We start from the raw sequence: 15380 nt of genomic DNA, 5'->3' as shown, positions 1-15380 counted from the left end.
GCTCGGGGGCATGGAATGTAGGCTCAGGGGGGTAGTACTGCGTATCGTGGGCCTGAAACAATGGCTCACTGGTCGTTCTTTGCAAGGTGGCTGATGTGGGTCCCACAAAAGTGGGAATATTTGGTGTTGGGAGAGGTTGATGGGGTGGTGGAGCTTGGGAATCATGAGGGCTTCTTTCTTGATGATAACGGGGATTTGGGAGGCTTGTGGAAGGGCCGGAATGAGGGTATTCCGGCATGCGCCCCAGTGGCTCAGGACTCTTTTGTGCTTTGGCTAAAGCTAGCTGCATTGCATTCATCTCTAGTCCCATCCTTTCAATCTTTTCCATCGCTTCTTTTAACAACTGGCTCATCGGCCTTTCTTCCTCGTTACTATTCTCTGAAGTAGTCATGCTTATTGCTACCGGTCCTTTGGATCTGGTTTGGCAAGGGTGTGTTGCCAGAATTCTTTAACAACTAACTGTCTTGATCAGACAACAACAAACTTTGTTAGCGTTAGAGTTTAACGGATTTGATCTCAACACATAGAGGATGCAATGCTCCTAGGCAGTTAACCGTTTCTACATGCTTCGCTTCAAACAACATGCGTCATCCCGGTTTGCTCATTTGTCCCCTTTTCTGTTATTTTATTTTACTTTTGTATTTTCTTTTCTTTCTTTATTAAAAGCGGTCGAATCTTATGGGGATTGCCTACGTATCACGTCCCCGCGCGAATCAGACCAGGCGTAGTTCTGCCTTAAAGTAAAGAAACACAAAATTCTTGTGAAATCATTAAATTCATTCTCAAAATTTTGCTATTACAAATTACTTCAAACAAGGAATAGCAATAGTACAGACTCCACAGTTCTTAACCCGTTTTGACTAAAAGAAAAGAAAACAACATATGGAAAAGCAACAAAGCCAAATAAACAAGACTCGACCAAAGATTAATTTTCCAACTTAGGGGCCCGCGAGGCATCATTCGGCCTTTCCGCGGCCCTTGGTGTGAGGTCCCTCTGCAGGCTTTTCAACTTATTCATGATTCGGTGGACGCAGCCCATGATGGAAACAAGGAGGGTCTTCCGAGGCATTTGCTCGCATGCCAGGCATCTCATGTAGATGTAATGCCCAATCTCGTCGATCCTTCCTCGAATGTTGTCCCTTTCTGTGAACAACTGCCTTATCCGTCGGTTCTTCAATCCTAGTGTTTGCGCATTGTTGGCAAGTTGATCCTGGAACATCTCCATTTGTCTTTCCATTTTGGTCATTGCATCGTAACAGCGCCTTCTGTCGGCTTGGGCACCTCGTGTTTGCTTGAAGATCTGCTCTTGAAGAGTGGAATTCGTTTCCCTTAATGTCCCGATGCTCAGTTCATAATCCCTTATGACTTGTTGCAGGCGCTACCTCCGGGCCATTGTACCTTTTGCCCACTTGGTCCGCAATCTTGCTGTGCTAGCCTTGGATCTTTCCAAATCTTCCTGGCATTCCGCAACCTGATCCTTTAACCCCGCTATCAATCTTTTATCCGCCCGACTTCTCAGCTGGTTATCGGCCTCCTTTTTCATCTTCCGGATCTGAGCTTTGAGGATCTCGCCTTCTCTGATTAACTTGTTCTTTTCTTCCTTGTGGGCAACAGACTGTAATTGGCATTCAAACTTCATATCCTGAACTTGTTGCTTCAGTTTGCCTGTTTCGGCAAGATATTCCCGCTCTTTGGCCAACCAGCCCCACTGCTCTTGTGAAGATTTGGCAAATTCTTGCAGGTGAGGTCTTTTGGTCGGCCTTCCAGATGATGTCTCCCCTTTGTACCAGGCCTGATACCCGGGCGAAACTTCCCCTTTTGCCCGATTCATTACACAAGTATTTGCTTCTAAGTATTGACATTGGCTCCAAATTTGGCGAACCCTTGCTTCAGGAAACTGGCCGTCGGGACTGATCTCAATCACCTGGGTGCTTAGATCCTCGTCTTTCGGCACTATCTGACACCTACCAAGTTGCCTTAAAACCCAATGCGGCGCGTATGGTTGAATGCTCTTAAGTCCCATTAAGAGAAAATGGGGCCTGGCTGCTGGCATGTATATGACTTCGTCGATCGGTAACCATCCTAGCGCCCACTGTATTTGACTGGCGTCGAGGGTATGGAAATATGAGGTCCATGCTGTGACTCCTTCAGGTAGGTAGGTCTCATTAACTCTGGTATAGAACTCCTCTATGCAGGTCTTTTCAGCGGATCCATGGCTCAGAAACTGGGCTCGGTGACATAGGTGTTCGGTCATCCACATTTGCAACAACAAATTGCAACCCTCGAAAAAGTTTCCTCCGGCTTTGCAAGACGTAAGAGCCCGGAACATATCAGATACTATCATGGGCGCCAACGTACTATCTCTCTGTGTGAGCAACGTACTGACGACCCCTGCTATCTTTATGTCAATATTCCCGTCTTTTCTTGGGAATACTAAGAGTCCTAAGAAAGTTATCATGAAAGCAATCCGTCTATGTTCTTCCCACTTTTGACGATTACTTTTGCTGCACAACTGGTTTTCTGGCTTGTCGAATCCTCCTATGTGACCATATCTTTGATATATGAAACTCATGCTGCAAAAACCTTTTGCCAAGTCAGGGTTATGAATTGTTCTGACTATCTTTAAGGAGTCCAGAAACCGGTGTATTGCTACAGCTCTTGGAGCAATCAGATATTTGTGCCTCAAAGGAGTCTCAGCGCTGCCGATATACCCTGCTATTTCTTCTAAAGTTGGGGTAAGTTCAAAGTCCGAGAAATGGAAGACATTGTGCGCAGGATCCCAGTGGGGGACTAGTGCCCTTATGATATCTCCCCGTGGCCTGATATCCAACAAACTCGTGAGGCCTTTCAGATACTTCTTGATTTCGTCATGCCCTTCTTTGCCTAAATTATTCCACCAGAGCCGCAATTGGAGGGGGATTTTATTCATGATTGAAAAGGGTTCATTTGGAGTCGTGCTCATTCTGCACATTTATTAATAAGATTTTAACAAACAAAACTTATTCTGATAAAAACAAAAATATATGCGATTTTTCTCAAAAGGATTTCTGAACACGACCTCTCAGCACTTCATGAACGAAGATTTTTAAGGTTGTGTGAAAAAAACGAGGTGGCCGTCTGTACCAAGGCAGCCTTCCGGAGTTCCTTTCGGGAACATTTGGCTATTTTTGATATAAGCGGCATCACCCGACCCTGTGATAGAAAAATGTACTTGGCGTTTTTGCTACTTTTATTGATTTTCAAAAAATGGGAGGTTGGACCCGGCGGAGGTTGCCTACGTATCTCACACCCTATGAGAATCAAACCTGCATAGTTCGGGCGATTTAAATGAACAAGCATCTCCTTTTTTATTTTATTTTTTATTGCAAGACAAATCATTTTTGAAAACAAGGTAAAATAGCTCTTCATTTTTCAAAAAGATAGACTCTTTTTTTTTAATTTTCTTTTCGACAAACGATTTTCCAAAAATAAACGACCTTTTTTTTTCTTTTTTTTCTATTTTTCTATTTTTCATTTTCTAAAATAATCAATTAATACCTTAACTGTTATGTCTCTTTTTGTTTCCTCTTTTCTCCTTTTTTCAACATTCCCAAGATTCAGAAGCCGGTCAACATGCAGGTTTGAAACAAATATATGTACGCAGCAAGTAAGATGCATCAGGATGGTCTTCTCTGTTTCAGGTTGCTATTCCTAGACGGACCCAACCCCTGTGTTGAGTCCCCTAGGTCAAAAATGCACATGATGTAGACAAGCGTTCCTACTAGGGATCCGGCATGAAGTCACTTTATTCTATGTTCAAAACCTGGGTCAGTGTTCTAGACAGTGTACCCGAGCGGACAACTCGAGCTGAGGAAGGAGCTCCTTTCCGGGAACCAAAAGGCCAGCCGGCTTAGAAACTTTCCGAGCCTCTTTTATTTAGGGTATGACACTAACAGAATAGGGAGTCTCAACCAGTAAGCACATCCCTGGAGGTAAGAAGAGAAAGGTTTCGGCACAATTTATATACAGTTCAAATAGTATCGAAGCGGTAAAAGCAGCATTTAGCACATTAGGCTCAAAACATATAAAAAGCAGATAATAAATAAAGCCAAATAATAACAATTATTCTAAGCTCGAATTCTTAACCCTGAACCAGTGGTTCTGGGCACATATTCCCCAGCAGAGTCGTCAGAGCTGTCACACCTCCTTTTTCCGCAACCGCGGGGGTACAAGGGAGTTTTTTCCAATTAAAGGACAATCGAAACGGAATCGGTTTATTTATTTCAGAGTCGCCACTTGGGAGATTTAGGATGTCCCAAGTCACCAGTTTTAATCCCGAACCGAGGAAAAGAATGACTCCATATTACAGTCTGCGTACCAGAAATCCGGATAAGCAATTCTGTTAACCCGGGAGAAGGTGTTAGGCATTCCCGGGTTCCGTGGTTCTAGCACGGTCGCTCAACTGTTATATTTGGCTTGATTATCTGATTTTTTATATATTGAACTTATGTGCAAATTTTAAAATTTGACCGCTTTTATTATTATCTTTTACGAGAATTGCAACGTCGTGAAAATATATCTCGAACCACGTTACATCAATGCACCCGTGGTTATTGACATATCTCGAATCGGTTGAGATTTGGATTTGGGTTACATAAATGTGCACCCGAATTAAGGAGAATAAATTATTAAGACGCGCCTAAAGCAATTAACGTATTGTTATTTTGGGGAAGGCCGTAAAATTTGCTAAACGGCCTATCCCGAATTCTAAGTATTTTAATATATATATGCATTTAGAGGGCCCCGCAGCTTCTACATTTTTTTTGTCGAGGCTCGTCTCATTTATTATTAAAAGGAATTTACAACGTCATGGAAATGCATCTCGGGCCACGCCACAATCAATGTGCCCGTGACTAGAGACATATTTCGACTCCGTTGAGATTTGGATTTGGGTCACATAAATGTGCACCCGGGTTTAGGGAGATAACATTATTAAAGGCGCGCCTAAAGCAACTAGCGCATTATTATTTTGGGTAGGGCCGTGAAATTTGCTAAACGACCCGTCCCGGAATCTAAGTATTTAATATGTATATTTTGTGAGGGCCCCACAATTTGTACATTTTTATGTGGCGAAGCTCGTCTTATTTTTATTATTCGAGGGCAAACTTAAGACAACTACGATTTTCTACCAATGAAGTCATCCGAGGTTAAACAAAAAAACAATGATTCTAACAGGTAATAATATCCATGGTAAAAATGAAAAAAAAACAAAGCAATTTAACAAAGACGATACACAAACCGTTCATATGCTCACATTTACTTTAAGCATGCAGTAACTAAACATAGAATAAACATTTTTAACACAACAACAAAAAATTGCATTGTTGACATTCATCAATATCGAATATTCTCATTTTTTGCCTTGAACCATAATATGCAAAACGAATGAAATGAAACAAAGGACGAAGAACACTAACCTTCGAACCTTGACAATCCTAGAACGACAAACAGTGCCTCCTACGGAACTCGAACCTGACCTTACTCGACGAGGAACAATGACGAAACCTCGGACAAACACCTCGACGTACCGGACCTCGACGAACCAAAGACGACCTCGATGGAAAGCTCGGACCCAAAACTGTCAACGCCCAGAGATGTGGGCTGTTGTTGATTGTTTTTCGACGCAGCAGGCCAATACGAGGGGATGGAGCAGAAGGGGTCGAGGGATAGTGACGATGCAGCAGTGGTTCCGACGAGGAAGCAGCAGCTACTGCTTGATAGCAGCTGGGGCGTGGGGGGTCGTCTGTGGGTTTGGCTAGTGAGGAAGACGATGGGGAGTTGGTTGCGTTTGGACGTGGAGATGGGACGATAGGGCTGGACGATGCAACAGCGATAGCTGCTGCTGGACGGGTGGTTGCTGGAGGCGGAAGCAGGTGGTTAGGGTGGTTGACGGGCCTGTTTGGTGGTGGTTCCGGCGTCGTTGGGTCGTCGACTGGTGGTGGTCGCAAGGTGGGTTTTTGGGTAGGGTTTCGTTCGTTCTTCTTCTTTTCTTGAGAAAGAAGATGAACAGTGATCGCCGGGTTTAATGGAGGATCGCCGGACTGGTTGGATGGAGCTAGGAGGAGGAGGAGTGGTCGCGCGGGCGGTGACGACGATGGAGGTGGTGTTTGGGTGGTGCTCCGTTAGGGTTTTGTTCTCTTCTCTTCAGGAAGGAGAAGATGAACAGTGTTTTCCTCCTTCAAAAATTTCAAAGTCCCCCCCTTTCAGCAAAATGTCCGTGTATTTGATACCCCATGCCAAGAAAAATGAGCCCCACGCGTGGTGGGGTTCAAGGTTTGTGTCCCCCACGCGTGGTGGGGTTCCCCGTGTACGGTGTTCCGTCCGTGTTCCCCACGCGTGGTGGACTCGGATTATTATGGGCTAGGTCCGAAAATTAGGCCTAAAAGCGGGTAAGTTAAAACCCAAATATTATTCTTTTGCCCGGACCCGAGAATAAGAACACGACGTTGTTCGACTAATCCTATGTAAGCAAAGTAACTACCAAAAATAAGACTAATATTTAAAACAAAACTATATCTTTTTTTTTAAATATTTTTTCAAGATTTAAAATAGCTATAAAATATTAATAAAACTATATATATTATTTTTTTTTGTAATTTTCGTTTTTATATAAAGATAAAATATAAAGTAATATTTTTTTTTGTATTTTTCAAAATTAAAATGACTACAAAACATTAATAGAACTATATTTTTTGGTGATTTTCGAAATTATATAAAGTACAACTTTTTTGTATTTTTTCAAGTTTATGAGAAATACATAAACTAAAATTTATATATATATTTTTTGTAATTTTTCTTTTTGCGACGAAATAAAGTAAAATAGTCAAAATAGCTATATTAGACCTAAATTCACATATTCACGCTAAAAATGTGAAAATTCTCGGGGAGGGTCAAAAATCAGGTGTCTACACCAGCTCTCACCTCGATTCTATGACTCCTTTGTCGCTTCTGCGACTATCGCACCTGCGCAAACCAGCCGCAGGTGCAAGCACACCGGATCCTGCCACCAGCAGCTTTAGCCAAAAATGACCCCAACGATCCGAACCTCGTCCGAAGCTCTTTCGAGCCACTCGGGACCCCGCCCGAATATACCAACTAGTCCTATAACATAACGCGGACCTACTCGAAGCCCCAGATCACGCATAACAACAACGAAACGATGAATAGCACCTCAATTCAAACTTAAATAAACTTTCAACTTTCAAAACTCGCGCCGAAACATATCAAATCAACCCGGAATGAACCCAAATTTTGCACACAAGCCCCAAATGACATAAGGAAGCTATTCCAATTTCCGGAATCACAATCCAAGTTCGATATCCTCAAAGTCAACTCTCGGTCAAACTTATGAACTTTCCAATCCTTCAAATTTCCAACTTTTACCAATTAGTGCCGAATCCTTCTAGAAATATCTAAATGCAAATTCGAGCATACGCCCAAGTCCAAAATCACCATCCAGACCTAACAGAACTATCAAAACTCCAATTCGAGGTTAAATACTAAATAGTCAAACTTGATCAACTCTTCCAACTTAAAGCTTCAATTATGAAATTCATTCCTCCAAATCACTTCCGAATAACCTGAAAACCAAAATCGAGAATTCACACAGGTTATAATACATCATAAGAAGTTATTCCTACGCTCAAACTACCGAGCAAAGTGCAAATACTCAAAATGATCGGTCGGGTCGTTACAAATACATAAGGAATATAATGTTAACTCTGGATATTAATCCATTTAGCATTATAAGAGATGCAAAGAAAATCAAGATTCGAACACTTCAAACTACACTTGGAAGAGAATGTATCACGAGTAGGTCTTAAGAAAATATTGGATGCGAATTTAAAGGATTGTGTCATTCGCTGGCACTTCAAGCCTCGTCTCGGCGGACTTAACAAGTCTACACCCCGATAAGTCTTGAAGTAGGGGGAATATGTAGACATGTAAAAATTATTGAGTTAGTCCATACAAACTTCACTAACTTCTAAATTATTTTGGGTCGAATAATTAATCTGAAATTTACAAATTAAATATATCCATTTTATATTCAAGCCCAAGGTCCATTTCATCTTAAGGCCCAAACTCATGCCATGTGTCAAGTGACATGGCATGTCCAGTCAAATTCCAAGCCAATAAGATGATGCCACATGTTAAAATAATGTGGCAATCCCAGTCAAAAAGCAATGACCAACCAAAGGTTGACAAGTGTATAATATGACATGTCTTGGCCAATCACAAATAGGCTAATCAGATAACTTGTGTGATAAGTTTTATGACTCACACGAGCCAATCAAAATCAAGCAAGGGAATTTTTATGTGACTGGACTATCCATCCCCTATAATTATAAATATAGGGGTTATATAACTCTTTGAGGAGATTCAGAGTTGGAGAAGAGCATTCCGTAATTAGTGAACGCATCCACAAACAGAGAGAACAATCTTCAAGTGCAAAGTGTTTCAACAAAGAAGTGATCAACGGAGTTCTTTCCGGAGATCAACCTGAAACAACGAAGTGTTGCTTGACGTTCCTAGCAATTAGATATGTCACAAGGAGGTCTGCATCATCCTACATTGGAGAAAGATGTTTCTCAAACCCTCGAATCACGAAAAATTTCATAGAGGAGAATCAAGGGATGCATATGATTGTACTCATGAATATTTATCAATAAAATCTCCCTTTTCTTCATATTTTTGTTGCATTTTATTTTCCGTACTATGGAAAATTATTGCGAACACACATAAAATCCATCAAAAAGAAGAATAACGGATTAACACATCTTAAAAATGTTAAATGCAACAGCAAAATATAATTAATTTATATGTCTATTTACCGAATAAACAGAACCAGAAGCATTTGAGAAATCGTGCGAATAAACCATAAGGTTGAAACTTTTTTTAAAAGACATAATAGCCTAATAGACACTTGTATTTCTTCTCATTTGACATCCCAGCCCCGTTACTTTATAAAGTTTCAAGTGGACACCTAAACTTGTTCAAACATGATATTCTAAACACATCCACAGGTGTGTGATGCTCACTTGCTTGACGTAGATGACACATCAATGTCCCCGTCAAATTTTTCATGATAAAATAATAATTTATTTTTTCACATTATTTAAACACTATATAATTTCTTTTCATGTTTTACTCCTTTATCTACTTTATTTTTCCTTCACGAAAAGCACCTTTCTTCGGTCACATCATTGATGGAGAGTTCTATTACATATTTACTTCAAAATTACAGATAACTAAATAAGACCCATCAAATATCTTTACTCAATTTGAAGAAAACTTGAATATTTATTCAATAATTATTAGTCACTATCCTTTTTCACTCACTATCCCATAGAGAGTTCCAGTGCAAACTTGAAGATTACAACAAATTTAAACGGGACTCATCAAGAATCTTTACCCAATTCGAAGAAAGTTGGAATCTTTATTTATAAAGCCCACTTGAACCAACTGAAGTCAAATCCCACACTTATAAGTAACTAAAAACAAAAAATCAATTGAATCTTCATAAGTTTCATTTGAACTCCACTGGAAGAATGGAGGGAGAAGATGAAGAGGAAGAGAAGAATGGAGGGGAAGAAGAAGAGAAATGGGGGATGGGGAACGGACGGTACTAACGAGGGAGGAGGAAGGACTCTTCAGCCTCTTTTTTAATTTTGCTTTTTCTCTTTTTAACTTTAATTTCTACCTCTTCTTTTTTATTTTTTCTTCTTATTTTAATCTTTTAAATTAAAATTACCATTGCTCACTCTCTTCATCCGCGTGCATTACATGTATACTGTCCAACTCAATTTAGTCAATGTTATGTAACTTGGGTCATCGGTCAAAGAGATTTAAAATAATATATTTGATCAAGTTTAGATGTCCAATTAAAATTTTATAGAGTAAGGGGACCGAATGTCAGATAGAAACAAGTACGGGTGTCTATTAAAATATTCTGCCTTTTTTTAATGACTGAATTGCGGTTATGGGTATGGGAGAGATGAAGAGCATAACAGCCAAGGGAATGGTGATTTTGATAAATTTTTATTTAAGTTTGGCTTTATTGTAACTTCTAATTTTTGCATGGCGTTATCCTTCCAGTAATTTTGTTACACATTGCAATTGTGTTAACTCAGATTCTACATGAAATAAAGTCAAAGGCTTCAATAACTTTTGCATAATAATAAATTGAATATAGCATTAACCCTTTAACAAAAAATATAGCATTAATCCGTGAAAACTTTAAAAAAAAGTTATGTCTAAGGGTGTGCATCCGATTTATTAGTTTTAAGTTTGGTACAATTTGGTCGACAAGTTAATAAGTTCGATTTGAATTCATTTAATAATTGTTATTATTATTTGATATTTTCCATTGGATTTTTATTTGACGAAATACATAGATAGTTCCTTTGAGTTGTCTGCAACGACCAGATAGATATTTTAACTATGCTAGTGACAGCACATTTTCTTAGCAAAACATGTGTGTTATTAACACCTCGTACTGATATGGAAATCAATTGTCTCACTAAAATTCGAGTGCGTGAGAAGCATTACTTTTTTGAGCAAATATAAAATTTGAGCGTGTGAGAAGCTTTACTTTTTTGAGCAAATATACTACTAAGATGATAGTGGTTAATACATATCAATAAAACAAAATAATATCCAAGTCTTTACATAATGAGGAAAGTTAGAGCAATGTGTAAATACAAGATAATAAGCTAACTTAGAATACACATGATCTTCTAAGCTAACTATAATGAGAAAAGCTAGAGCAATGTGTAAATAAGGACCATGATGTCTATGTATCCACAGGCCAAGGGCAGAAACCAAGTACTAGCACCTCGAAATCTCTCACCAAGCACTAATGTTTCCAATCCAAGCATGTCAGATGTGAATCTGCAACAACCAAATCAATCCCCAATGAAAACTTTCCAATGGAAACAGTAACATATTGTGACCATATGTAGTAGTTTAAGTTGCAGTCCAATGTAGTAGAGAGTCATGCTATCGTGTTGCTGTGTTCCTACGAAGGGTGTTATATATAAAGGAGCAACAACATCATCATTTGATCAAGCATGTGTTGCATACATCTGTATGAGACTGCCAAAAATATACAAAGATGATAGTCTATAAACGCTAGGCAAGGCAAGAGAGTAGGCAGAATCAAGCATATTCCAATCTCCTTATCTCTTTTAGTTGGTTCAATTAGTAGCTGTAGTATGATGGTCGTAACACTCTCACGCATTGATAACTTTCCTATACATTGTGCACCATATAGAAGCCCATCAATGAATAAGATACCAATACTGTACACATACAGCCCAAACCAAACCCTAAATCAGCTTGCCACTTCATCAATCTGGAGCTCTTTTTTTGGCTGTCCTAATCCTTAGGTTAGGAGTGTGTATCTTGTTCAAATCAAGTATCTTCCTTGCTGCAGTAGGCAGTTCAGAGAAGGAATAAAATGGAGTTGTACCTACAAAAATAAAAGCTAGGTAGGTTAAATAATCTGTAAGGGCATTGCCCTCCCTCAAAACATGTTGTATGATCACATTGAATACATTCTTCATTTTTCGTATCCTCTTGTAATGATCCGATCGATGGTATCGAGTATCTAAATCTTGTTAATAGATGTTTTTTGTATGTGTTTTTTATATTTTGTAACTTGAGGGAATGGATAGTTTGGTTTTTATGGGTTTTGAGAGTGAATTGGAACACTTAGTTTCATTTTGGAAGCCTTAAGTTGGAAGAGTTGATCAAGATTTGACTTTTGCATAAACGATCTTAGATTGGTGATTTGATAGTTTCAATAGGCTTGTATAGTAATTTTGTGCTTAGGCGTGTGTTCGAATTTAGATTTGGAAGTTCCTAGAGGATATTGAGACTTGCCGAAAGCTGACAATTTGAAGAACTGGAGAGTTATTAAGTTTGACCGATAGTTCACTTTGATGATATCGGACTCTGATTGTTTCTCCGGAACTTAGAATAGGTTCGTTTTATTATATGAAACTTATGTGAAAAGTTTTGTTGTGATCCGAATTGGTTTGGCATGAATTGAATGCTTGGTTGGAAATTTAGAAGTTCTTGAATTTAAGAAAAGTTTAACTTGTGGTTTGATCCTTGATTTGTAGTTGTGATGATCTCATATGTGTTTGGGATCTTTGGATAGGTCCGGATAGTATTTATGGACTTGTTGGTATGTTTTGACGGGGTCTTGGGTGGCTTGAGTAAGTTTCGTACCACCCGGAGCATGTTGAAGTTGGCAGATCATTCTGATGTTTGGTGTGCTTAGCGATTGCGGAGCAAGTCTCGCGATCGCCGAGTGTATTTGGAGCTGCAGGAGTTTTGCTCTTTGCGTTCGAGAATGGGAAAGTTGCATTCGCGAAGAAGGATATAGGAGCTGGGAGTTTGGCCTTCGTGTTCGCATAGGCATGGTCATGTTTGCGTAGATAGCTGGCAGGAAGGCATTGCATTCGCGTAAGAGGTGTCGCGTTCGCGAAGTTGTGGCAAGCAGGGCATCGCGAGGGTACTTACACGATCACGGAGAGGAAATTCTGGCAGAAGTAGTTTTGTGCTTCGCGAACGCAAGACATGGACCATATTCGCGAAGAGTACCCCTAGGCAGTACATTTAAGTTGGATTATTAGCATCTAAAACATGAAATTTTGAGATGAAATTTGAGGTTTTACCTGCATCTTTTTAACACCGGGATAACTTATACCTTATAGAGGGTGGGGTAATTAGCACCGGTATAATTTATACCTTCTCCTTAGAAATTATGCAATTGTCATTCTTAATACAACATACCAAACAGTGAATAAACAACAATCCCAGCATAACTAATCCCAACATAACTTATACCAACATAACTTATACCAACATAATTTATACGGGCATAATCCGTATTCCAACCAAACGACCCCTTAGCATGTCCTCTACATCTAAGAATACGAGGCACTAAGGGAATTATCGGCCCCTGAAATACCTTTTCTAACATCGTATTATTCATCAGCAATTGCTGAAAAAATAATGTCTTATCCAAATAATAGCAGAAGAAAAGATATGTACATACCTGGCGGGCTTTGACACCGAGTTTATTCAGGTAGGCTGTAAATATTCTTGTGGACATGCACTCTCCAAAGGATACCAAGTAATCCCTTGTTCGTGGAGTCAACTCCTTCATCATAGCAATTCTGTTCAAAAGTTGTTCTAATTCAAGTAGATGCTCTGCAAATTTTCCCGAAAAATGATAGAGCATAATCAGAAAGACTCAGATTTTACTTCTGAGATAATCTGGTGTCATAACAGCAACAGATAGAAGAACCCATGGATGAAAACAACAAAATACTCACAGAGCACTAAAAGGTCATAAAATCTGCTGCTGAAAACATTCATTTATGAGTTGTAGTATATATTTCTCATTAAAAGTTTCATAAGAGTAAAACAATGGATCAAGACAAGAAAGCTTGTAAAACAATTCTGAGGGAGGGGAAGGGGGATATAAGAGTTCAATTTAATTTAGTCCAAAAGAATATCACTATGCAAGCTTTAACAAATTTCTGTGATACAGGGCAATCGTACATTAGACACACTTTTACTAAATCTAGAATTGCAGCAATTTTTGATAATGCAGGTGATAGAGGGCTCAATAATAAACTTCAGAAAATTTTTGCACCCTGAGATGTATAGGGACAAAAAAACAATTTGCTAGAACCTCGGAAAATCAAGTGTTCCCCTACTCTAATTTTTCAAAGAGGAACAGAACAAAAATGATCACAGAGCTCCAAGAAATCACTCAATGGTAGACTTTTCTACTCCAAGTTCGTCGATTGTCCTGTGTGAGGCACAGAAAAAATGATTAGAAAAGATCAAAATGATGAAGAATGATCCTGGAAACTAACATTCGTAATGAAAGAGCTCATCTTTACCTAAAATGGAGATCCTTTATAAAATCCAATTCTTGCAGATCACAAACATTGGAAACCCCACAAGTGACAGCCTTTTCCCCAGCCAGCAATAACAGGTCTCTCTTCAGGAAAGCTAAGAATAAGATCAGCTACTTCTCTCATTCTCTCCGCTGAGGCTACTGATGAACCACCAAACTTCATCACGCATGTAAATTCACCAAAAGCTTCATTCTTGGTTTCTTTAAGCTGGACTACATCAGCTGCTTGTGCTTTACACATCACACTCTCATAACAAGAAGACTTCGCATACTTACTTGGTACAGAAGCAAAAGGGACAGAAGCCACAAAATCAAGCTGCCGCAAGTGCACGCTTCTTTTGAATAGAGAAGGGCAGGGAGTTTTAACCCCACAAAAATGTGACAAGGATGCCATAGCAAATCAGCTAAGGAACGTCAAAAAATGAGGATGTAGATGACAATAAGGTTCTTTCGACAAAGGAAGTGATTCAGGTTTTTCAAAAAAAGCAGAGAGAGCCAATCAACTTAGCTAATTAGCTCCCCCTGCTGAAAAGATATTACAAAGGATCACACAATCCTGCACAAGCCAACAACAAATGCATGAAGAAATTACAAAAAGCACCTTTCCCAGAAACCCAGTGACAATAGGGATTGCAGGATTATTCATCCAATCACCACTTAATCTCTTTGCAACAGCAGGATAAGTTGCCTCCAATATATCCGCATTAGTAAATTCATCAGTTGTTTAATACCCATCTCAAATGCATCATACTGCAGAGGAAACCCACAAGTAAATAGTCAGTATTTCCACACAAGATGTGCCAGCCGACAAGAAAACAAGATCTAAACAACTACTTCTACCCCAAAAAAAAGATCTAACAACTGCAAGGAATAATGCAGCCCGCTCCTATAAAGGCAGGATCAGCATGATAATATTTTCATAACCTTGACCACTTATCTCATTCTCTCACATGAGTAAGCAACTTACGTTTTGCTGCCCAATTAAAAGTTCAAGAAATTGTTTCTAAGTCACGCCACAAGCAGCTCGATGATATCCAATGTTAAATCATTTCCTTGCCCTATTAGTATACCATTAATACCTAACTTCAACAAATGAATAACTCTTAGGGGTCGTTTGGTATGAGGTATAAGAAGGTATAGGGGTGGTATAAAAATTTAATACCACCTTAATATTATATTTGGTTAGCAAACCAGATATAAGTTATTCTCGTGTTAATTTTAATTTTGAGGTATGATTTGGACGTGAATTTAAAAACTAAACACATATTTAGACCCGTGGGGTTATGGGTAATCGAGATCTACCCTTAGATTCGAATTTTGACCATGTGGGCCCAGGGTTGACTTTGTTGACTTTTTGGAAATTGATTGAAGATTGAAGCTTTATTATTTGAAATTGATTCCT

General features: G+C 39.2%; 1 long non-coding RNA gene across 1 annotated transcript; it reads right to left on the bottom strand.

Annotated features, from left to right (window-relative positions):
* Positions 1 to 10716: 10716 nt before the first annotated feature.
* LOC107829952 (uncharacterized) lies at positions 10717 to 15053 on the bottom strand. Its single transcript, XR_001658046.2, has 3 exons — positions 13962 to 15053; positions 13106 to 13867; positions 10717 to 11509 (listed from the first exon to the last, which is right to left on the bottom strand). It is a non-coding gene; the product is annotated as an uncharacterized LOC107829952 (long non-coding RNA).
* Between the last annotated feature and the right edge of the window lie 327 nt (positions 15054 to 15380).

The sequence above is a fragment of the Nicotiana tabacum genome, chromosome 10, assembly GCF_000715075.1.
Source record: "Nicotiana tabacum cultivar K326 chromosome 10, ASM71507v2, whole genome shotgun sequence".
Lineage (NCBI taxonomy): Eukaryota > Viridiplantae > Streptophyta > Magnoliopsida > Solanales > Solanaceae > Nicotiana > Nicotiana tabacum.
The sequence above is the reverse complement of the archived record's forward strand: the minus strand, read 5'-3'. Positions and strand labels throughout refer to the sequence as shown.